This window comes from Aotus nancymaae, unplaced genomic scaffold (assembly GCF_030222135.1).
Source record: "Aotus nancymaae isolate 86718 unplaced genomic scaffold, 86718_ANA_hifiasm-v0.15.2.pri h1tg000019l, whole genome shotgun sequence".
Lineage (NCBI taxonomy): Eukaryota > Metazoa > Chordata > Mammalia > Primates > Aotidae > Aotus > Aotus nancymaae.
Genome location: NW_026988431.1, coordinates 58,859,061 through 58,883,286, shown reverse-complemented (window position 1 = coordinate 58,883,286; position 24,226 = coordinate 58,859,061). Strand labels below are relative to the sequence as shown.

The following is a 24,226-nucleotide window of genomic DNA, read 5'->3' as shown; positions in this document are numbered from 1 at the left end:
TCTGGGTTTTGGACATGCATAAGGCCTGTAGTCCTTTGTTTTGGCAAATTTCTCCCATTTGAAATGGGAGCATTTACCCAATGCCTGTACCCCGATTGTATCTTGGAAGCAACTAACTTGCCTTTGATTTTACATGTTCGTAGGTAGAACGAACTTACCTTGTGCCAGATGAGACTTTAAACTTGAACTTTTGAATTAGTGCTGGAGTGAGTTTAGACTTTGGAGGACTGTTAGGAAGGCAATATTATGTTTTGAAATGTGAAAAGGATATGAGATTTGTAAGGGAACAGAAGCAGAATGATACAGCTTAGCTTTATGTCCCGACCCAACTCGTCTTGAATTGTCATCCCCATGTGTTGAGGGATGGACCTGATGGGAGGTGATTAGATCATGGGAGCCATTTCCCCCATGCTATTCTCATGATAGTGAGTTCTCGAGATCTAATGATTTAAAAGTGTTTGGCAGTTCCCTCTTTGTTCTCCTCTCTTCTCTCTCTCTCCTGCCACCATGTAAGATGTGCCATGCTTCCCCTTGACCTTCTGCCATGATTGTGAGTTTCCTGAGGTCACCCCAGCCATGCAGCACTTTGAGTCAATTAAAACTCTTTCCTTTATACATTACCCAGTCTCAGGTAGTTCTTTATAGTAGTTTGAAAACGGACTAATACACCTCTCTATGCCTGAGTGACCTCATCTGAAAAGATGATGGTGTTCTCTATCTTATATGCTTGTTGATGGTGTTATCTATCTTATAGGCTTGTTGTTAGGATTAAAGATATTAATACACAAACTGCTTTAAAAAATGTTTTATCCATAGAGAATGCACACAGCCTTCTCTTCTCAAATTCATTTTCTGCTCATTTAATGTGCCGGATCTCAAAAGAAAAAAACTATTTTCCAATTAATTTAAATGAATGAGTAAACCCAGACCATGCTTAAATTATTTGTAAGTTTAAGGAGATTATTGGCCTGGTGTGGTGGCTCATGCCTGTAATACCAGCACTTTGTGAGGCTGAAGTGGGCAGATCACTTGAGGTAAGGAATTCAAAATGAGCCTAGCCAACATGGAAACCCGACTCTACTAAAAAAACAAAAATTAGCTGAACGTGGTTGGTATGTACAAGTAGTGTCAGCTACTCAAGAGGCTGAGGCACAAGAATCGCCCGAACCAAGGAGGCAGAGGTTGCTGTGAGCCCAGATCACACCACTGTACTCCAGCCAGGGTGATAGAGTGAGACATTATCTCGAAATTAAATAAATAAATAAATAAGAGAGTATTAGTCCCAGATATCTCTAGTTCACTCATGCTATGCTCTGAATCACTGCTTCCTCCTAAAATTCCTGTGTTGAAACCCTAACTCCAAATGTGATGTTATTAGGAAATGGGGCCTTTGAGAAGTGATTAAATCATGAGGGTAGAGCCACCATGAGTAAAATTAATGTATGCCCAAGGGAGCTCCTTTAACCCTTGCATCACATGAGGACAAAGCTAGATCTGTGAACCAGGAAACAGGCTCTACAAGACGTCAGATGTGCCAAAATCCAGGATTCTGAGAATTCTTGGATTTCTCAGTCACCAGAACCATAAGAAATAAATGTTTGTGGTTTAAAAGCCACCCAGCTTATGGTATTTTGTTACACCAGCCCGAATGAACTAAGACGGCTCAATTTCAGGCTTTATAATATCAAAAGTTTAAAAAATAATAAAAACAAAGAAATTCCAGCATGTGTGAGGGACAACAGACAACTTTGCCACTCTCCTTCGCTATTTCAAATTATTATCATAGACTATTGACTGGCTCCATTTCCAAACTCATTAGTTCTTCATAAATCTAAGTCACTGTCACTCTCTCTCTGACCCTAAATTTCTATATTAATTACAGAAGCCTGAGGTGAAACATAGTTCTATGTATGTGTGTTGCAGGAGAGAGGTGGATAGTATCGTATCAGGCATATTTGGGATTTGTATGTCAAAACTGCCTGTACTATCTTAGATGATGGAAGTGAGATGTCCTACATAGACTACTGCTGAGTCACAAAGTGGCCATGTTATATAAAAATTCCCTTCTGATGTCAGAGAAATCCAAGTATCCCACTCCCAGGAGCTTAAGTACTTCATCTTCCTTTATTCATTTCTGCCTGCCATGATATCTGCAACACTCCCATGTTTACTACTTTTCATTAGGCTGCATAAAATAATTATGCAAGTGTTTACAAGAGTGTGTTACAAAGGATAAATTTTAATAGAGTGCATTACAGCCAATCATTTTCCTTTGGTGTCTCAAAGATCTAGATTAGAGTTTATTTCCTCCTATTTAATCCTTTAGAAAACATTTACAGAGTACTATTAACATTAACATAAGTAAACTCTTCAATATCCCTTTATCAAAATACCATTACTAGTTACAACTCTCCAATTTTTAATGCACTTGCCACGGATAACTTTTCCCACTCTATAATACCCACTTTAAACCTACCCCCTCATTTTAATACTTAAGTACTTACAGCCTTGAGAGAAGAGGAAACTTTCCTATGAAGACACTCAATAAGGAGGAGACAAATCAGATCTTCCTTGTGAGGAACTATCCTACCCATAGCAGGACATGCCAACCTCTCTCCATACCCACCACAGAATGCCAACAGAACCCTATAACTATGGCAACAATCAAAAAAGTTTACACAGGTGTCTCAATAACCACTAGGTAGAAGGTACCAGCCCTACTCCCACTGAAAATGCATTAAAGTGATTAAAAAGAACTTCTTAAAAACAGAGCCTGCACCTGAGTGTTCCGAAGTGGAATACATGTGTTAAGAACTTCAGCTCTGGAATCAAACTGCCTAGGTCCAGATCTTCTGAATTTCTGAAATGTAACTTAATGTGTCTCTTTCTTTGTCATATAATGGTATAATAATATGCCTACCTCATAGGGCATTTCTAGGATTAAATGAAAAAATAAATGTAAAGTAGCTAGGAATTTGCCTGGCATATAAGAATTCAAACAGATTATTCGTGATTTCTAATGCATCCATACAGAATAGGTACTTAAGCACTCTTCCTGAAATACTGATTTTATGAATCTGCCTGATATTAGTTATTCAAGATTTCCTAAACGTGATAAGACAAGGTCATCAGACAGATCAATTATAATTAGAGTTGGAATATTCATGTCATTCATCTTTGATTTCTTAAAAAAAAATATTTGAAAATGAGCTTATCTTCAGAGGAATGCACCATAAACACAATGCATTGATTTTAGGCTGACTGTTGGTTAGCTGCACAGTCATTTCTTATTTTCACTTGTCACCCCAGCTCCAAAATCTGCTCAAGTATGAGTTTAGCTACATAAAACTTTTACCTGTGCTAATGACCTATAAGTGCCAGTCAGTAAGACGATGAGTTCTCATTAGTGGTCTTCACCTCATTAGAAGCCTGCTGTCACTGATAATGGACCTCAGAGATCAATACAAATCTCAGGAAGAATTCCCTTTAATTTAGTAGATAGACAGGTGTGCAGAAGCCAAGTGCTATCTATACACGGTTGCATTGCACATGCCGACAACAATTGCAAAGTCATCTGAAGAAACCTAGCACTAAATCCCAACACAGTTCCTGCTGAAGAAACCACCATTAAGTCTAATACCAAGGAGAAGTACAAAATTTAGACTTTTTCCTATCAAGATCTCAGAAAGTACTAAGAGTCATTAGATTGATCTCAATAACTTCCTGGAAAAAGCATCTGTATTAAACACTTAAGAATTTAAATTTGAGAATGTATGTATATATGATCTCTCACTTGATAAATAAATGAGCTGCAGTAGCAGTCTCCTTAAAAGAAAAAAAAATGCAGTGTCATTCCTCCAGCCTTTTCAACAAAAGAGTCAATATTGAAACCTGAGGTAAAACAGCCAAACAACGTCAAAAGTAATGTGAGTATTTCTGTTACTTCTCAGTTCCTCTCCAAAGGGACTGTTCTGTCTCAGTGTGCATGGGTGATTTTGTGGCAAATTAGCCAACCCAGAATCCACTTAAAGGCACTTGTAAAGGTAAGAGCATGGCTACTCTGCAAGCTTTCTGAAAAACAGTTTCTAAGAAGTGCAGGCTTACATGCACACGCTATCCAAAGTGAGATGTGTTTTCTGAGATAAACTGAAGAAAAGTCTAAATCAACCTTCTCTTCAAAATAAACAAGACACATCAATTCAAGAGAAATCACAGACACAGAAATGTGGCATTTCTGCCAAATGCATATTTACAAACTATGTAGGCAAGAAGTTCTGAGATGCCACTGACACACTGGCCATGTGTCAAGATTTATACTTAGTGACATTTGCAGGAACCAGGTAGCAAATTGAGTCTCACATGAAAGGAATGAAATACGGAAATGTAAACTGAACCCCCAAATCGCATTTTTCTTACAGGAAAAAGTAAATCCCCAGAGATCTGTGGATGGCTTTGTGTACTTCTCTAAGCCATTTTTCTATAATAAAATATTCAGATTTCAGAAAGGCAAAGGTGAAGCAAAGTAGTAGCAAAATGGCAAACACGTTTAAACGTTCAAAGTACTCCGGTGTCTATTCATAACCGCTCAGGAGCAGAAATCGAAAAACAGAATGAGATCTGGCTTCTCTCTCAGGCGGTTCGATGATGATTCCGCTGATGCTACAGAATTCAGGGAAAACTTCTCCAGCCAGTCAAGAGGACCAGGCAATTCGTAAAGACTTAGAATTCCCGTGAGCTCCTCGCTATGGCTGACACGATAACAAGAATTATCTCCTAGCTTTCATGATTTCTGATCCGGAACGAAACCATGCCCCTCCCGAGACGATGCGTTTGAGTCACCTTCCTTCTAACTCTTCGGCTCTCTACTAAGGGGACTAGTAACCGAGCAGCCGAACCTTCAGTCCACATCCCCATCTCATCAGCTCCTCACTCGGGCAGAAGAGCCGGGATTTTGCCTCTCGTCAAACCTGTGGAATAAACCACTCTGTCCGACTCAGTGACACTTCTCAAAGAAAAAAAAAATTCCTTCTTTCTTTATACGTGTATTCTTATACATGCGCACACACTCATTGGTCTCTACAAAGAAAAAAATGTCAAACTCGCTGCTCGACAGGATTTCATTCACAATCCTTTCACAAAGTGGTAGTTGTGAGCCAATTACTCTCCAAACAGAAAATTCACACACACACACACACACACACACACACACACACACACACACACACACGCACCCAAACCTTGAGGAAAAAAATCTGTCAGGCGCAGAGAAAGTACAGGGTGGAGAGCACACGGGCCCCGGTCGCGGTCTCCGCGCCCGGGCTGGAGCTCCCCAAGGACGCGCGGGGGACCGCGCTCCGCCCGGGACTGCCCGCAGCCGCCGCAGGTGTCGGCCCTCACCTCCCGCCCCACCCGCTCCCGGGCTCGAGCCGCGGGGTCCGCAGCGGGTCTGGGGTGGGGCGGGGCGGGGCGCGCGGTCTCTGCTCCCTCGGAGCGTTCCGGAGTGCGCGGGCGCCACTTACGTGCCGGGACGGAGCTGTAGGGCGCTTCCTGGCGGCCAGCCGACAACCGCCCAGGCGCAGAAGCACCAGCGCCACGGTCGCGAGGACGCCTCGGCTAGGCTGATCCGCCCGGGCTGTGCGCGGCGCGCCGTTCCGGCTCCGCAAGTGCGAACCCGGCGCAGAAGTTGGGCTCGTCAGGCAGAAGTTGGTGTGCGGGGCTCGCGGGGCTGGCGCGGTGCGTCTCTCCGCGGAGGGAACGGCAGCAGCTCGGCCCCACCAGGCGTCACGGGCGGCTGGGAGCGCGAGGGGAGCGGCCGGGCGAGCCCCAGAGGCCGGGTGGCCGCTGAGCTCTGCCTGCCCCTGCTCCGCCGGGAGCGACTGAAACCGAGTGAGCCCAGCGGCCCGGCAGCCCCCGCAGCCCGGTGCCATGGAAACGCGCTCGCCGCCCTCCCGCCCCAGCCCCTCCGGAGCGCTTAAAGAGACAGCCCCGCCGCCACCGCGGGCTCGAGGCGCTGCCGGGCGTCCCCCACGCCCTGCGCCCTCCTCGTCACCCAGGCGAGGCCTGGAAGGGGCCTGGAAGGGCAGCTGGGACGCAAAATAAGGGGCTTCGCTCAGTACTCAGCCTAACTCTGCTCCCGCCTCTTCCTACCCGCCCCCTCCCGGCGCACACACGCTAATCCCGCCAAAGAGCCCGAGCAGCCCGGGCGTTTTCCCTTCGTGCATCAGCCGGCTCAGAACCAAACCAGCTGTGCACAAGCAGAGACCAAAAGAAGCCTGGCTGACTTTTGATTCTCTTGTTCTGCTCGCTCCCCACCCCGAGTCTGGGGAGTCGGTCAGAACACTAGGCTGAGGGAAGCGTGTTTGAAGTGGGAACCAGTTGGCAGCTGACTGAATCAAACCTGCCAAATCGACAGTTGCAGGACACATCGCCGGCTCATCCAGAAATCCTCCTCGCTCAAAACGGGGTCCTCTCTCTTCGTTTTATTTGGCTATAAGCTCACCCCCTTTAGGCACCAGAGTTAAAAGGAGGAGCCAACGCTTTTACAAACTTACTCCGCTCCGTTCTCCCCAAATATAAGGAGGAGCAGCCAGCCTTGGCCCCTCCAGAGAGGAACAGCGTCCGCTCCTGCTCGGAGCGGGAAGCTCAGGGTGCGGGGCTGCCCCGCGCAGCCTGGGACGCACCGCCAAGCGCGAGGCAGTCGCCGGCAGCTCAGGCCGTAGGCCGTGCCTCTGCCCGGTGCCAGCTGCTGTCTGGAAGGCAGCAAACCCCTGGAGTCTGCTTCGTGGAAATAAAAATCTATGGTGCATCGTGCCCTCCAACAAAGGACAGTCCAGGCTCCGAAGCCATAATCTACTGTTTATCCCTGAAAAATATGGATCAATCCACAGCGGGAAGACTTTTTTCTTTGAATCCTAAACTTACCCCAAGTGGCTCTCCAGTGACTCATTCATAGTCAAATACTGTACTTAAAGTGGCACCACCTGATTTCCTTAGTTCTGGGAGCCCTAAAAGGACCTTTCCCAAATGGTTATTTGGACTCCCTCTTGTCCTGCATATTTGAAATAACCATCTGGCTCTTAGTTTCCGTCTTTTGAGCCTTTGTTCCCTTTTCTTTCTTTTTTGTTTTGTGTGTGTGTCTGTGTGTGTGTGTGTGTGTGTGTGTTTTCCTGGTTTTTCTATAACTGAAGCAGCAATTGAGCTTTATTTATTTATTTATTTATTTTTGAGACGGAGCAATCCAGGCTCACTGCCACCTCCGCCGCCCGGGTTCAAGCGATTCTCAGCCTCCCGAATACCTGGGACTACAGGTGCGCGCCACCACACCCAGCTAATTTTTTGTATTTTTAGTAGAGACGGAGTTTCACCATGTTGTCCAGCATAGTCTGGATCTCCTTACCTCGTGATCCATCCGCTTCGGCTCCCAAAGTGCTGGGATTACAGGCATGAGCCACCGCGCCTGGCCCAACTGGGCTTTTACAGAAGGGATTGAGAAGCAAATTCTTCTTGTTTCTCTGAAAAGAAAAAATAAAAAGATAGAGGTGAGCTAGAACCAAACTACTCCTGAATTCTTCAGCATCCTGTGACTTTGCTCTCCTTGAGTCTCAGAGTTTGGAATTCATGCCACCCTATAGTATTTTCTATTTCTCTGAGACATATCTGTATTTTTTGCTTGTTTTAAAATTGAACTTTAGTAAACTGAAAAAGCCATAAGTACAAGTACATAACTAGACATCTTTATCTTTTGACAAATATATTTAACAAACATAATTTTCCAGTGATTTCCACAATAGAAATCATTACTTAACCCCCCTTATTTATTTTTAAAAAAGATTCATTCTGATTTCTCTTTCTAAATACCAGATGTACATCAACCAGGCCTTCTCCAACCCCAGAGACAGTGGACTTGGTGACAGTGCTGGTATCTACTGTGGAGATGCATTGTAACTTGGCTAACTCTAATTAGTTCTGATATTAACAGGCCCAGCATAGGCTGCTAAAACACATTGACAATTTAAAAATAGATTTTTAACTCTTACTTGTAACTGGTACTCAACCTCTTTGCCACCTTTTGTTAACAAGTAACGAAGCTGATTGCTTAATTTCACCTCCTCTTCTTTTTCTTCCCTCTTCTAGTGAGATGCTAATGAACGGTGAAATAACCAAGGCAGGCAAGGCTCTGTGGAAAAGAAAAGAAACAAGGAAAGAAAAGAAACTGGATAATACACAAAAATGGTAACTTCTGAACTGAGTGTACTAACTATATAAGGTGGGTCTGTTTTTCTCCCCGTCTGACTATACGTTAAAAAAAAAAAAAAAATTAATCCTCTCCATTGATTCGATTTTTCGTTTGTCTTTTGGATGGAATGTAAAGACTCCAGATTGTCTTAATACAGTTGCATATTAATTATTTTAATAAAAATTTATAGCATACCTAAAGATGACAGTAAAGATTAATAGTACCCTGAAATTTCCTGTGACTTGCTAAGCTTTTATTTGCTTCTCAACTAGTTTTAACTCTGCTCAGATGTATCTTCAACCAATCTCATTCCCTCCTGAAATGTAAAAAGTTTCTAAACATTCTCTTTCATAATATCACTGAAATTCTTGCATAAATAATAGATCACATTTATTACAAGGCTAAATTTTACGTAAGCTACGGCTAATATTCAGAACTGTTTTAAAAGCTAAAGAATAATGGAAATTCAAGAATGTATGTAAATCATCTGATTGCATAGTTGTTTAATAAAGGATAGCTTAGGCACGTGGGAAGTAACTAAGCACATTGAAAATCATAAATTAGAAAATTTTCGTTCTATGTACATTAGTTTAAAAACACATTTTTACTATAGATGAATATTTAAAGCACTTAGGATGCTACAGGATAAATATGATTAGTGTATATCTCATAAAGTGAGATTTATTTCAAATTATTCTAGCATGGATAATCATATGAACACAATGTCATGTAAGCAACATCATTAAATGAAATATACTCTTCTAACATAAGTGTTTAAAATTTTGCCATGAACTTGAAAACACTGATTTGAAATCGACTCCCCTTCTGCAGTATATTCATACAGTTTTGAAATAACTGGTTATTTGGTTTGATTGCTTGGGTATGCTATTCTTAAACAACAATGTATTATGAAACCTGTTAGCTATAATCTTCCATATTAAAAGAACAATGCAATTTGGTGTTTGACGGTTGTTATGAACACACAAAATGAAGGCAGACACAGACAAATAATTAATTCTGCCTTTATTGTCAAAGAAAAAGAAATTTTAAATTTAACCAAGCAAGAGTGTGAGCCAGGTACACAAAGAACCAATTTTAAAAATTAAGAGAAGAAAAAAATGTTTTGTGTTGATGACATCCCTTACTTGGACATAAATATTACAGGGAAAATCCGGAAACATTATCAATTGAGTTTTATTTTTGTGAATGATCTTTCACAATCTCAACCTAGACAGATTCTTAAAAAGGAGTTAGAAATTGCTGACAAACATTCTATCTAAAAGGATCTAAACATTCTATCTAAAGATTTTGAGAGGGTCTTTCAGTGGGAATGCCATATGCCACTTCACTCTCTCTCCAGACCTGCATCAAAGAAGTAATAAATCTAACCAGCTTCTCTCTTGTTAGGAAGGGGTGGGGTAAGCCAATTTAATGCTTTATGTCTGCTGGTTGTAAAAGAGGATGCTCACCTAAAAAGAAATACATTCTGACCAGATGTTCTCAAAATCTTCCTGAGCTCCTGCTTAAAACTTTAGTTACCAAATATTTTATCTTCTCGTTTGTCTTCTTCTAATTGAGAAATTGTTGATCCATGGCAATTCAACAAGCAGGTGATACAAAAACCTTCCAACCAAAGCATTGCAGTCTTGCTCTCCTGCACACAAAAACTTCCAGTATCTATATGGGGACAGGAAAAGAGAACAGGCCACTTCATTCAGCAGGTGTTGTAGGTTGAAAGAGGAGGAGGTCAGAAAGCAATTCTTTAAAGGACAGCTTCTGTCACTTGAAAGTGTAATAAATTGCCATTATAAAAATGCCCACAAATACTAATAAGCCATGCACATTCAAATATTGATGTCAGGCAAAATAGAATGGAATTCATCCAGGAACCAACTGAGATTGTCGCACCAAGATATGAATAATCATTCTCCGTTTGGTTTAATCTGCCACTAAATTTTGCCCCTCCAAATCCATAGTTTTCTTTCTCTCTCGTTTTTTTATGGAAAATAAATTCTTCATAAAACGCATGTGGCTAGTGATGTATACATAATTTCTCAGCACTTCAATACTCATTGGTCATAAAGACTTACCAATCAGATGTGAGTTATAATGGAATGACCAGATCTGGAATTACATGTGTTTATTAGAACAGAATTGGAAGATTAGCCCACACACACATTTTTGTAGAAACTTTACTTTGCACAGCTAATGCTTTTTTGGGTATATGGGATAAAAAAATTATGAAACTTTAAATTTATATTCTTAACCATTTTTAAGTGCATAGTTCATTACTGTTAAGTATATTCATATTATTGTGCAACAGATCTCTAGAACTTTTTTATCTTGCAAACTGAAACTCTGTATCCATAAATACTAATTCTCCCTCTCCCTTCCTCCCAGCCCTTGGCAACCACCATTCTATTTTCTGTTTCTATGTTCACTATTTTAGATACTTCATATGAATAGAATCATAGAGTATTTGTTCTTTTATGACTGGCTTATTTTGCTTAGCATTATATCCTTGAGGTTCGTCCATATTGTAGCATATAACATTATTTCCTCCTTTTTAAGGCTTTATAATATTCCACTGTATGTATATAAATTTTCTTTATCCATTAATCTGTTAATGAACATTTGGGTTGTATCCACTTCTTGGCTATTGTACATAATGCTGCAATAAATATGGGTGTTCAAATATCTCTTTGAGATCTTGCTTAAATTATCCTGGCTATATACCCAAAAGTGGGATTGCTGGACCACATGGTAGTTCTATTTTTAACTTTTTGAGGAACTGTCATACATTTTTCCATAATGGTTATACTAATTTACCTTTGCACCAACAATGTGCAAAGGCTTTTTCCATATCCTCTCCAATATTTGTTATATTTTACCTTTTTGATAATAGTCATTCTAACAGGTGTGAGGTGATATCTCATTGTGGTTGTAATTTGAATTTGTCTAATGATTAGTGATATTGAGTACCTTTTCATACCCCTGTTGGACATTTTTATGTCTTCTTGGGAAAATGTGTATTCAGGTCCTTTGCCCATTTTTTAAAATTGGGTAATTTGTTTTCTTGCTATTGAATTGTTTGAGTTTCCTTTAATAGACATACCTTAGAGATACTGCAAGTTCAATTCTAGACCACCACAATAATATGAATATCCCAATAAAATGAATCCCATGAATTTTTGGTTTCCCAGCACATATAAAAATTATATTTACAGTATACTATAGACTATTAAGTGTGCAACAGCATTATGTCTAAAAAAAAAGATACATACTTTAATTTAAAAATGCTGTATTGCAATTAGTTGGGTGTGGTGATGTATGCCTGTAATCCCAGCTACTCAGGAGGCTGAGGCGTGAGTATCACTTGAACCCAGGAGGCAAAGGTTGCAGTGAGCCGAAATCATGCCACTGCACTCCAGCCTGGCAACAGAGTGAGAATCTGTTTCAAAAATAACAATTAACTGAGCCTTCAGCAAGTCATAATCCTCTTGCCAGTGGAGGCTCTTGCCTCAATGTTAGTGGCAGCTGACTGATCAGAGTGGTGATTGCTACCGGTTGGGGTGACTGTGGACATTTCTTAAAATAAGACAACAATAAAGTTTGCCCCATTGATTGACTCACTTTCCCAAAAGATTTTTCTGTAGCATGCAATGCTGTGTGACCGTGTTTTCCTCACGGCACAACTTCTTTCCCAAGTGAAGTCAGTTCTCTCAGACACTGTGGCTGCCTCATCAACTAAGCTATGTGATAATCTAAATCTTTTGTTGTCATTTCAACAGTGTTCAAAGCATCTTCTTCAGGGGTAGTTTCCATCTGAAAAAAAGCACTTTCATTGCTCATCCGTAAGTTGCAACTCTTCGTTAATTAGTTTGATCATGAGATTGCAGTATTTCAATCACATCTCCGGATGCCACTTCTAATTCTAGTTATCTTGCTATTTCCACTATATTTGCAGGTCCACTGAAATCCTGAACCCCTCAAAGTCATCCATGAGGGTTAAAATGAACTTCTTTCAAACTTCTTTTAATGTTGCTACTTTGACCTCCTCTCATGAATCATGAATGCTCTTAATAACATCTAGAATGGTGAATTCTTTCCAGAATGTTTTCCATTTTCTTTGTCTATATACTTATCCAACCAAGCCAAATGAAAGAGGAGACAAGGTGTACGAAAAGAAGAATCACTATCCATGGCAGCTATCGTGGTACAAAATGAATTTTTGCTATTATAAATATTTGTAAGCTCCAATTATGGGCTTAGGCTCTAACTCACCAGCCCAAAGCAAGGGTGCTTGAAAGTTCATTATTTTATATTTTCATACAAACCTGGTGCACATTTGCACCTGGAGTATTTTCTATAGTTTTGCATGTTTGTATAGCAGATGAAACAGGCAGTTTCAGCTTGGTATACAACTATGGAGCATAGTATCCAAAGTACAGGCAGCATACTATCAAGAAAGTGGAAGGAAAACTCACAGAAAGGAATAAAATATTTACATCATATATCTGAGAAAAAATCAGTATCCAGCATATATAAAGAATGCTTACAACTCAACAATTTTAAAAAATGGGAAAATGATTTAGATAGACATTTCATTTTGAATATATATAAAAAGCCACTGATCAGATGAAAAGAGGCTCAACATCATTCACTATAAGGGAAATTCCATTCAAAACCATAATGAAATGCTACTTCATGCTTACTGTGATGCTGTAGTATAATTAAAGGGACGACAACAAATGTTGCCAATGATATGGAACAATTGGAATCTTCATACATTGCTGGAAACAATGTAGTGATATAGCCACTTTGAAAAACAGCTTGGTAATTCTTCCAAACATCAAACATAAAGTTGCCATATGACCCAACAATCCCACTGCTAGGCCAAGAGAATTGAAAACATGTCCACACAAAGACTTGTACAAAAATGTTCATAGCAACATTATTTATAATAGCCAAAAAGTGGAGACAACTTCAATGTCCATCAACTGACGAGCAGAAAAACAAAATGTGGTACATCTATACAACAGATTATTACATAGCCATAAATAAAAAGGAATGAAGTACTGATACACGCTACAATGTGGGTGAATCTTGAAAACCTTATGCTAAGTGAAAAAGGTCAGACAAAATGGGCCACATATTGACTTATGAATCTATTTATATAAAGGGTCTAGAATAGCCAAATTCATAGAGACAGAAAGTGAATTAGTGGTTTTGAGGGGCTGGGGCCAGGAGGGAATAGGGAGTGACTATTAATGTGTACAGAGTTTCTTTTGGGGGTGATGACATGTTCGGGAATCAAATAATGGTGATGGTTCTGGAATTAGATATCTGGAATTAGTATTTTCATATAACTTTGCGAAAATGTTGAAAAGCACTTTAAAAGGATAAATTTTGTGGTAAGTAAATTATATCCTTTAGAAAAAAAAAAAAAGCTCAGTCCGCAGACCAGTGTCAAACTGCAAAGTGTTTCATACTGGTCCTCAACAAGATGAGAAGCTTATGCCAGAATGCAAGCAGACTAAAGCACTAAGCACATTAGTTTAGCAGACTTTTTTATGACGATATTTTTTTAATAAAGTATGCAGTCCATTGACTTTCATTCTGAGGTAAGCTTCTTTTCACTCTGTGGGCCAGGTAATGAAGAGTTTAAAAACCAGCCACTGTGAGCAAAGCTTCTATAATCTAAATGCCTCACTTTGAGAGTGCATTTGCCATTGGTTGCATGATGCACTATTGAATAAATTAAGATAATTTATTAAGGAAAACCATTCCAAATTTATATATTATATATGTATTGCACATAGTAAACAAAACTTCAATTCTATTCATCATGCTTCTGTATGTCAGGCAGAGAGTTAGGTAATAGAAATAAAGAAGAAACAAGAGCAGAAGAGAAAGAAGGAGAATGGGAAGTTGAAGAGAAGGAAAGATGAAGGAGGAGAAAGAAGAATCTAAATAAATACTAAGACAGGTGCTACATGTGCAAAGAGTTTACTCTATCCCAGATGAGTCAGCCATGTGCCTTGTCCAATGTAATTAGTATCACAAGAGAAGTAGATATAAAATGCAGATAACTGAGGCGTTGGGGGAAGCACATGCTTTCTATATGTCAAGAAATTCTTCCTCAAACTGTACATGAGGTGAGTCAGGAATGAATAGGAGTTCAGTAGGCACACATGTCTGAACATTAAAGAACAGAACCAGAGCTAATTTAACAAAAAGGCCATTTCTATAAACGTATTTGTCAAAGTGTGGTCCCCAAACCAGGAGCAGCAGCATTGCCTGAAAACTTGTTCGAAATAATTCTCAGGCCTGTCCCATAACTACTAAACCAGACAGTCTGAGGGTGGGAGTTTGTGTTTAGACAAGCCCTTCAAGTGATTGTGATGCACACAAAAGTTTGAAAACCACCGTTTTAGAGAAATATAGCAACTAGTTTAAAAAATATATGCTGAATCTTAAAAGACAAAAAAATAGAGTCTCAATTTAACAGAGTAAATTGACCACACAGTTTTATCTTTTCTCCCTCCCAAACCTCACTAAATGAAGATTAAAGAAATGTTTTAAGTTCTTATCCAACCAAGTCAAACAGAAGAGGAGAAAATAACTACCAACTATTTCAAAATAGTTTGGAAGATGGGAGCCTGATGCAGGATTCCTAACTGCCTTCACAGATAGAAGTCACATAAGTACAGGGTTAGTGGCTCCAGAAGGCAATGTCTGTAAGAAGAGAAGTGAGTCCACTCATGAGAGATGACTGAGGGACTTAGTGCTTGGAGGCACCAAGCATCCTGGAAGATGACGTTGATGTGGGAGCCTAAAATAAGGGATCTGGCTGTAAAATACATAGAGTAGTTGACTCCCTGATGTTCCCTTCTCCTTCTGCCCTTCAGGAGACAGGGGATATATTCTCCGGAGAAATTGAACTGCAGGGGTCCAGCTTTGACAGAGATGAATCAGAGCGCCGAGCACAAGACAATTAGGTAAAAGTCTTCAGGATGAACTGAAGGGCTCTCACTGCTCATCTCCCTTGTGATTCCCAGAAAACCTGTATCTAAGTATATATCTTGCACCATGAGGGAGGTTGGAGGACTGTCTTCTGGAGATCCCAGTCAAAGGACTAGTAACTGATAACCTTCCAGTGAAGTCCGCCACTTGACTATTCCCATCCACAAAAACAGGTTCCTTTGAATAGAATCTTTTTAGTGCTTAAATATAACCAGCCAATAATCACCAGATTTGAAGAAAGCTTCCAGTATGTAGGGACCTACATGTAAAGAACAGATATAAAGAACCCAAGAAAATAAATGCATTCTGCTTATCCCAATTATCTTCAGAAAGATAAGAGGATACTTTACATTTACATACACAAAATTGTATAGCTATGAAAAGGGAATGTTACGTAAATGAGACACAGGTCTTTGACATTAAAAAGAAGATAACTGCAGTGAAAAAAAAAATTTAATGGAAAGGTTAGAAATAAATCAACAAAATCTCTCAGAAGAGAGAGAGAAATTAGAAAAGGAAATGAAATCAGTAGATTAATCCAGGAGAACTAGAAGGAGAGGACAGGAGAAAACAAAGGTGAGGAAATTATCAAAGAAATACTTCAAGACCTGAAAGACATCTCTAAACTGAAAGGGCCCACAGAGTACCTGGGACAACAGAGGCTCACATGAATGCACATCATCATGAGATTAAAGGACAGGACAGAAAGAAAATTCTAAAACAGACAGAGATAGTACACATACAAAAGACATCATTCAGAATATCATTGGGCTTTTGGAAAAGAAACATCAAAATGATGTAAAATGGGGAATCAATAATGTCAAAATGTAGAGGAAAACAATATTTAACCTACTATTCCATACTCAGCTAAACTATCAATCATAGGTAAAAGTAAAACATTTTCTAGACATATAAAAATTCAAAAAAATTGAGCTCCACATAACCTTTCCTGGAAGCTACTGAAGGAAGTGCCTCAGCAAAAGAGAAAGTGAATTAAGAAAGAAGAACCTATGAACACCAGAAAATAGGGACCTGACACTTAAGAGGCAAAGGGAATTTGTAGGAAGTTGGCAAAGGGAATTGTACAACCCAAGCCGTGAGCCAGAACTAAAAAGCGTCCTATCAGATGAGAATAAATTACAGAGTATAAGATGAAAATCTCCAAACGATAAAAGTGGGTAGGTCATTTAGTATGTTTGGGAATTACAGAATTTCTTTCTGTGTGTAGAACATTTGAGGGGAAAATGAACTACTTATGTATGAAAAAACACAATACCAAACAATTATTAACTATAGAAAAAACCAAAGTTCATATGATAAAATAAATCTTCTAAGATATTATTTGGTTTAGCTGTAAATAATATTTCACATATAAAATAATGTAAATATTCATACAGATATAATTGAGAGCACAGAAGACAGGAAGGAGGTTTGGGAAGTGGGAACATAGCAGATCCAAAACAGGGAGGAAGTTAACAATTATAGCTTAGCATTGGTAAGTTATGGAGTAGCAGAATGGGGTATTTTACCAGCTAGTGGTGTATGGGTGGAAAAACAATGGAAAGTTAGAGGACAGAAAAAGAAGAGAAAAGCAAACTGTTTTGTAATGTGATCAGGCTTTCTCTGAGTCAGATACATGAATTTTAAAAGAAACCAGCTATGCCACATCTGGGGAATAAGTACTCCAGGAAGCAGTAATCACAAGTGTTTGAAAATTTTGAAACAGGAATATATTAGGTGTGTTTCAGAGAGGACAAGAAGACCAGTAAGCACTGAGCAAACAGGAACAATAAAAGAAACGTAACCATACGGGAGAAAAAACTGAGCTTCAAGATTGAGATATATCTAAGGAGAGTCAATGATTCACTGAAAAACAAAACAATACCACATCTGAAATCCACATCATGGATTTCTCCCGTTCCACATTACCCTATCTTACCTTCTTTACCACTTTTGAACACCAGTCATTAACACCACAGGGTCCTGTATTGTAGTAAACACTCAGCAAAAAGTTATTTGGCTAATAGATCTGAATTTATTGCGTGTCAAGGAATTAGTTCATCACCACATAAATCATGCCTCCTCCCATTTCTATCTGCTCTACTCCATTTTGCATTTCTCAAGATAATCTTCATCCTCCTGATTTCCTATTTGCATTTTAAATAGTAGTGACTTATAATATTTCACATTTTCTGAAAATACAAGGCTCTTGTGTAGAAATTATAATTAGGTTAGCTGGGCAATGTTCTATTATTAGTAAGAATTGTGATTTTTTTAGAGTTGTGGGTTAATTGCTAATAACTGTATGCAGTGTTTTCCCTGAAGATGTTTTCTATTACAGTAATTAACTGAGCATCTGGGAGAGCAGACGTTAACCATTTATCTTCACAGTAGCCCTCACTGGGACTCTCCCAAAACCTTTGCACATGGCTTTATTTGTTATTTGATAGGTAATTTAGAAGAGAAGCATAAATGACATAGGATGTTCACACTTAGGGATAGACAGTAAGTTTAAAACTTTGTTTTCTTTTTGAAAGAATTCTTTCTCACATATGTGATAAATAGATTCTGAGAACCACAGAATGCATTTTAGGTAAATAGACTTCTTGGGCTAGTTTTTATGGGCACATTTCCTTTAATATCCTCATACAATGAAGTTCTGTCATAGTGCACGTGTCAGAAGCCTGAATTACTCTGAAGACACCACTGGTTTATCTGCTTACAAAGTAGATTGGATCAATGAAAGCTGGTTAATACTAAAAAGTCTGTTCCATAAAACTTTAGGAGCCACTTTGACTGATAGCCCTATTTTTCTTTTCATGATACCAGAATCCCACCAGATTATTAACTGAGCTCTGCTCCTTGATTTCAGTATCCTGCATCTCCCTCTGAGACTCTTGGTGCTTCCATGTGTGAATTCCTGCTTATTAAGTGCTATGGCCCCATTCTCAATACTCTATGGGAAATCTGATGGACTCTAGCCCTGCCAAGTTCCTTTCTATAGAATGCAAAAACCTGTATCTTTTCTTAGTACCAGGTCATTTGTTTTGTTTTAAGGCAGTATTTTATTTAATATTGTTTAAAAAAGCAATGTCCAAGCCACAAGCAGCACTTAGTACAGAAGAAAGAACAAAAATGAAGGTAGACTTTTAGAAAATTGTTAGGTACATAAGAATGTTTTATCTTCCCTCCTGTTGAATAAAATAATACATTTTCTACTATTCAGATCACATTGCTTTTTTAACCTGGTTTTCCAGAGGCAAGAATTTTCTTTTTTCTTAAGATGACTCCTTTTCTTTAAGTCCAGAAAAGCTCTGGGTTTTTGCTGTCATGAGTATTTGGTTGTAAAAGCCTCTCTAGAAAGAAAGCTATCCGATTTTCTATAATATCACAGAAGCCACACAAACAAGAGCATGCCAGGGCCTCTGGGAAATGAGGCTGGCAGCAGTTTCCCTCCCACTCTGAAAAGATAAGGGACCCTTACCCCCTGTGCTATGGTTGGTGGTGGCTTGGCACAACTTTTGGGGGCCACTCAGTGTCAGCGGTCAAAAGGAAGATTCTCCCAACAGAGACCAGGCTCAGGAGTCTATAATTTTCAAGTCTCAAGCCTATTTTGAACTTTGAAGAATGAGACATCCTGAATATTGAAGGCAAACAAAACTGTAGTATAATTGAGGGAAACTTTCCATACAGATAAGATACTAGAAAACTCATCAAGAGCCTGAGCCATTGACTGGAACAACCCTGAAAACAGGTTGACAAGACGAGCAAAGTTAGTAGGATGTGGAATTGGGATTAGATACAAAGGAGTGTGAGTCTGTGGTCCTCAGGGTCAGCGAGAGCTTCAAGCAAAAGTAAAGCAGTATCCCGTATACTTTCTTGGAAAGGAAGTTTATCTGACCACTTAGTTGTAGATGAGGAAGCTCTGGGGCATCCCGCTTCTTCCTCTGGAAAACCTGGACTCCATGGACTCACTCTCTCTGTACAGCATTCAGACCTAAACAATGCTATCTGCTTAATTATTCATAAACAATGCCTTGCAGGGAAATACTTTAATGAATCTTTTTTGATTGACTGGTTGTTGAACCAGTTTTGGAAAAGCCCTACAAAGCATGACTCAAAATATAAATTGAATTTAGAAAATATCAGCTTACATATTCAAAAAAATGATAAGCCCTTCTTAACTTGCCCTTACAAGTTTTCCTCATGGGAAACGCTTTTCCAGTCAACTCCTAGCAGTAACTAATATTGGAAGGTTAAACAACGACATTTTCTTGTCACATGATAAAATTTGAGTTGCTTATTTCACATTCATATCCAAATGTTTTAATTTTACTGTCCACTACCCCCATCCACATTTATTTTGAGCTATTTAAGATGGAAAATATATCTCTTAACCATTTATCTTCACAGTAGCCCTCACGGTGTTCGGTGAAGTAATGTTGAATGATTGAAGTGTTTTAATTAAAACCAAACATCCTAAAGGCCAACAAAAACTAACCAAAAAGCTGACATATTAATACCTTGATTAACAGAAGAAAGGTAAGATAATAACAATACCTCTTTTGTTAAAATAGAAACACCATCCCATCTAAGATATTAAAGCCAAGGACAAGTCTTGGCATTTGGCGAGTCCTTTATAAGCAAAACAACACATAAGGTTTTGCTGTAATTCAAGAGCCACTCTCGTCAGTGATTTAAAGAGAGTAGAAATTAAGCTACATTAAAGCTTGTCTTGGCCCAATTATAGAATGAGAGCAAGCAGCCATGGAATGGTTCCAGGACAGGTTTCAAATCAGTTTGAATCCAACCATTGGGTCCTTATTAGGACTTCAGGGGACAGCCAAGAATTACATTTAATTCATTATCTTGTTCTGAAAGTGCTACAGTGACTGCTACACAAATTGAAAGCAGCATTTACACAAGCTAATACCTATGGTATCTTTCCAATTTATCTTTTAGGCATTATCACTTCCCAGTGTACCTCCTTGAAAGTTTGACATGTGGCCTGAATTCTCATTTTGTAGGATGATAGCTATTCACCCTGAAGAGAACATTGAAGAAAATGGCCCTGCATTAAAGTGCTAAGAATGCTACCTGAAATACATTTTAAAAGATTTGAAAATAGCTACAGCCTTGTGGCAGAAATTGTGTTAAGAACATACCTTCTAAGCAGTTCGTTCTCTCTAGATTAAGCTGCAACATTCTTGAGTTATTCATTGCTGTTTAGTTCATGTTAGGCAATTTGGTATAAATTCACAATGAAATTATTGTCCCCCTTTTGAGACATTCAAGGTTACCAATTTTTGTTTTTCACTGTTCTTGAAAAGAGAGAAAATTGAAACAATGCGTTTGTCTCTTTGATGTGAAAATAAGTATGTTGAAATTCAAGATGGGAAAATGTTCCTTTAGAAAACCAGGAGGGATGAAGCAGGAAGAAATGTTGCCCACATATAGAGTGACTTCGAATAGTTCATTGATCTCACTGCTTAGCATCCCCTTTTATAGTAAGTATTAACAAAACCCTGCATAGATATGGAATTGACAGTATAATTCTACAGTGTTTTATATAACTAGATACTAGCAACTGAGAATATTGTATTGACTCTCAGATTTCGGGCAATAGCACTCCAGCCAACTCATATTAATGCTGTATATTGATATGAAACCTTTCTTCCAAAAGTACAAAGCGCTTCCTTAAAACTGCCTTGCTGAGTTTTATAACAACTTGGTGATGAGACTGAGACCACGGTGTGTTAAACTGAGATAATACATTAAATTTTCTAATTTTCAATCTAGTATTTCAAACACTTAATCATTAGTTGTCCTTTAGTCTCCAAGAATGCCAGAAATTATCCATTCTAAACAAGATTTGAAAAAGGTTATATTTCAGAGAAGGTGCTTTAAGAGTCTATAAACCATTAAATAAAAGTGTAAAAAATCAATCGTATGAGACTGTAAGTGACTTTCTTTTTCAGCTAAGGTTTCTATTTTTCCATCCCAAAGAAAAATAACATGAATGTTAGAAAATGTCAATAAAATAGATATTTTCAGTAACTATACAAAATATTTCAAAAGTTAAGCACACTCTTTACTAATTGAGAATGGCTGACTACCATTTTAACTGCAGAGAGCTTTCACTGGTCCTTTAAAAATATAAGGATTAGCCATATTAGGAAATATTTAAGAACATTTTGATGCAGATATCAAATGAAAGAATCGGGTTTTGTTCAGAAGGTAATCATGTCTTACTCTCTTACGTGATTTCTATTCTCTGACTTAACAACATGCAGTGCCTAAATTACAAAATCCGCTACCAGATGTAATAAATGCCGAAAGACATGAACACTATCTGATCAAAGCTCTATACGGGCGCAAAGTAAAGAGAAGCTTCGTGGTCCTCCAAAAGCAAGTTATACAAGCCAAGGCCTCAACCATTAATTTGACTTCCTGTTTTGTTGAATCTAATATGATGAACTAAAGCCTACCCCAATGCATTGCCCTTCTCTGTTCTTGTTAGAGCACCTCTTCCCTTACCTTCCTCTTAATCATCTATCCTTTGAAGATATATATATATCAGTGAGTAGGAAAATCCTTTCCTAAAGCTACCAGCTCACAGTTAGCATCTCATTGAAATTTCACAAGGAGGAGCACTGAGCATGTGTTTTTGCCCTCTGCTTTGATAAGCTGCATGATGGCTTTACCCAACACCCACCGTTACAATTGTATTTGCCCTTTGGATTAAAAGCACAGTGAAGGAGAAAAATATATGTTTCATTTAGGTTTAAATGATCTCAAACCAGCAAAATCATGTGCCATCTTTGCCTTTTCTAGATTCCATATACTTTCTCTTTCATTTGGAGCAATAGTGTGTTTGGTTAATAACCTGTTTTCTGCTGTTAAGGGAACTGAAGTGCCATTAACACATATTAAAGTACCATTGATTCCATTAGCGCAGACAAGCACTAAATCCTAATTTCTTTTTAAATAAGCATTAAAACAAATGCAAATGTCCTTTATTAACAAGTAACATGCTGAGCAAACCTTATTGCAATTGTTTAATATATGAGAGATGTCTTAAAAACCAAGTTAGAATCTCAAGGAGCTGAAATGCTAGAGCTTGGGTACAATGAAAAACAAGTGAAGGAATGAATATAAATTTCCTCCATGCAGGAGCCTATCCAAAGTGCCATTTTTAAAATCTCTCAGATTAGAAATATAATCACTTTTCACCTTCATATGCTTTCACATTCATATATTATAGCACAAGTAATACCACATCAGTAAAGAGACACAAGTTGTATAATTACAGTCAACTTATTTATGAATGGGGAACGTAGACCCAGGAGATAGATGTGGCTTAGATGGGCTCTCCTTGTGGCCTCTACATGTGATCCCATGATTACATGTTTTCACAGAACAGTCAAACACTTGCCTAGGAAGGAATCACACAGAAAAGACAACTATGACCATGGACATCAGGCCTTCTTAAAAATGTGACTATTCTAAGACCTTTTCTTATCCTAGGAGAACTTAGAATCTTCCAATTAAACCATAGAGCCAAATTTGTGGCAAAACAAATACATTTCATCTTTATGGTATTAGTCTCATTCCTAAGCACTGCTTTATTTCTTTATCTCTTTCCTGCTTGTTTTTCATCTCTTCTTTACCTATTTCTAGTGTGGATTGTGCTATTTGTATATATTCCTTGTGGTCCATTTTTAATATTTTTTCAAATAAAGTTGAAGATGATAAGACCAAAGTGAGAGATATTGACTCATTTTTGTTTGCTGCTATATTTGCAGAGCCTAGAATAGTGTCTGCTACATAGGAGGCATCTTGGTAAATATTTTTGAATAAATGAAAATATGGTAGGTGACAAGCAGGTAGGTATGTAGACAAGACATAGCACAGGAAGGAAGGAACAGAAAAGGAAGGAGAACACATTGGAAAAAAATGGATGGGAAGAGAGAAGAAATAAGAAAAAATATTGGTATCCCCATAAGAAATTAATTAGGGGCATATTGGTATTTGTCAAAACAGGAATGAATGCTTGCTTACCTCAAATGTGCCCAAATATGTAAAATCACTTTCAACATGTCAACAATCCATCAAATGTTTACCAAATACTTATGTGTACAACCATGCTAAGTGCTGAGAGGATTAAAAAAACTACATGCTATAATCTCAGCCCACAACATGCTTACAATAGGTTTAGACATATGTAAAGGCTCACAACTGTGGAAATTTTGCCCTATTTAACCAGCTTTGACTAAGTAGAAGAAATACAAGCTAATGAGTAGTCATCTATAGTTCCATGGATGCTAACAGAAGACAGGTGACTCTTTGTCAGAGACAAAGAACTGTATTACTCACAACCAAAACAAAAGCAGGAGTACCAGATTATTTGTGCTGGTTCTATAAGTCCCTGTAGTCCTTCAACAGGGCTGTATGGAGGGCCAGGTAACCCCTAAGCATGGAGGAGGATGTACCATAGGAGTTCTGTGAGCTTAGGGAATCTGTCACATTTTATAAGCAGTAAGCAAGCTGTTCTTTGTCTAGAAAGTAAACAGCTGCATTGTATGAGACCTGTGATTGTTGACCCTGCTTTCCATGTTTGCTACTCTTAGGATTCCCAGTCGAGTTAAAAAAAAAAAAAAAAGCAAGGCCATAATGGAGGATGCATCTGCTATAGTATGTAGTTTTAGAGATAAAACTGTGTTGCTCTACAAGGTATAATTAGGAAATAAGCTGTGATTGTGTATGTGCTACCAGAGCTAGCAGATAACTGAGAGGTGATTGGCCAAATGGAACAATCATAGCGGAAAGTTATCAGCACATTCATCGTATAGGGTAGCCTTGAACAACTTGAAGCACATGGTAATGTCCTCGCCCCTTCTCCCAAAGTGTCTATTATGGATGGTTTGCACATGCAGAAGCATGTATGGAAGTCACTGTAGTATA

The 24,226-nt window shown here is 38.7% G+C and overlaps 1 protein-coding gene across 1 annotated transcript in view; it reads right to left on the bottom strand.

Annotated features, from left to right (window-relative positions):
- Positions 1-24,226, bottom strand: part of LOC105729971 (growth arrest-specific protein 6-like) — a 643,000-nt gene that overhangs the window by 526,909 nt on the left and 91,865 nt on the right. Inside the window, exons 4-6 of the mRNA XM_064378894.1 lie at positions 9,706-9,913; positions 8,037-8,176; positions 7,397-7,511 (exon numbers count right to left, since the gene is read on the bottom strand). The gene's annotated coding sequence lies outside the window, so the exon portion shown is untranslated. The remainder of the gene's footprint in view (positions 1-7,396; positions 7,512-8,036; positions 8,177-9,705; positions 9,914-24,226) is intronic.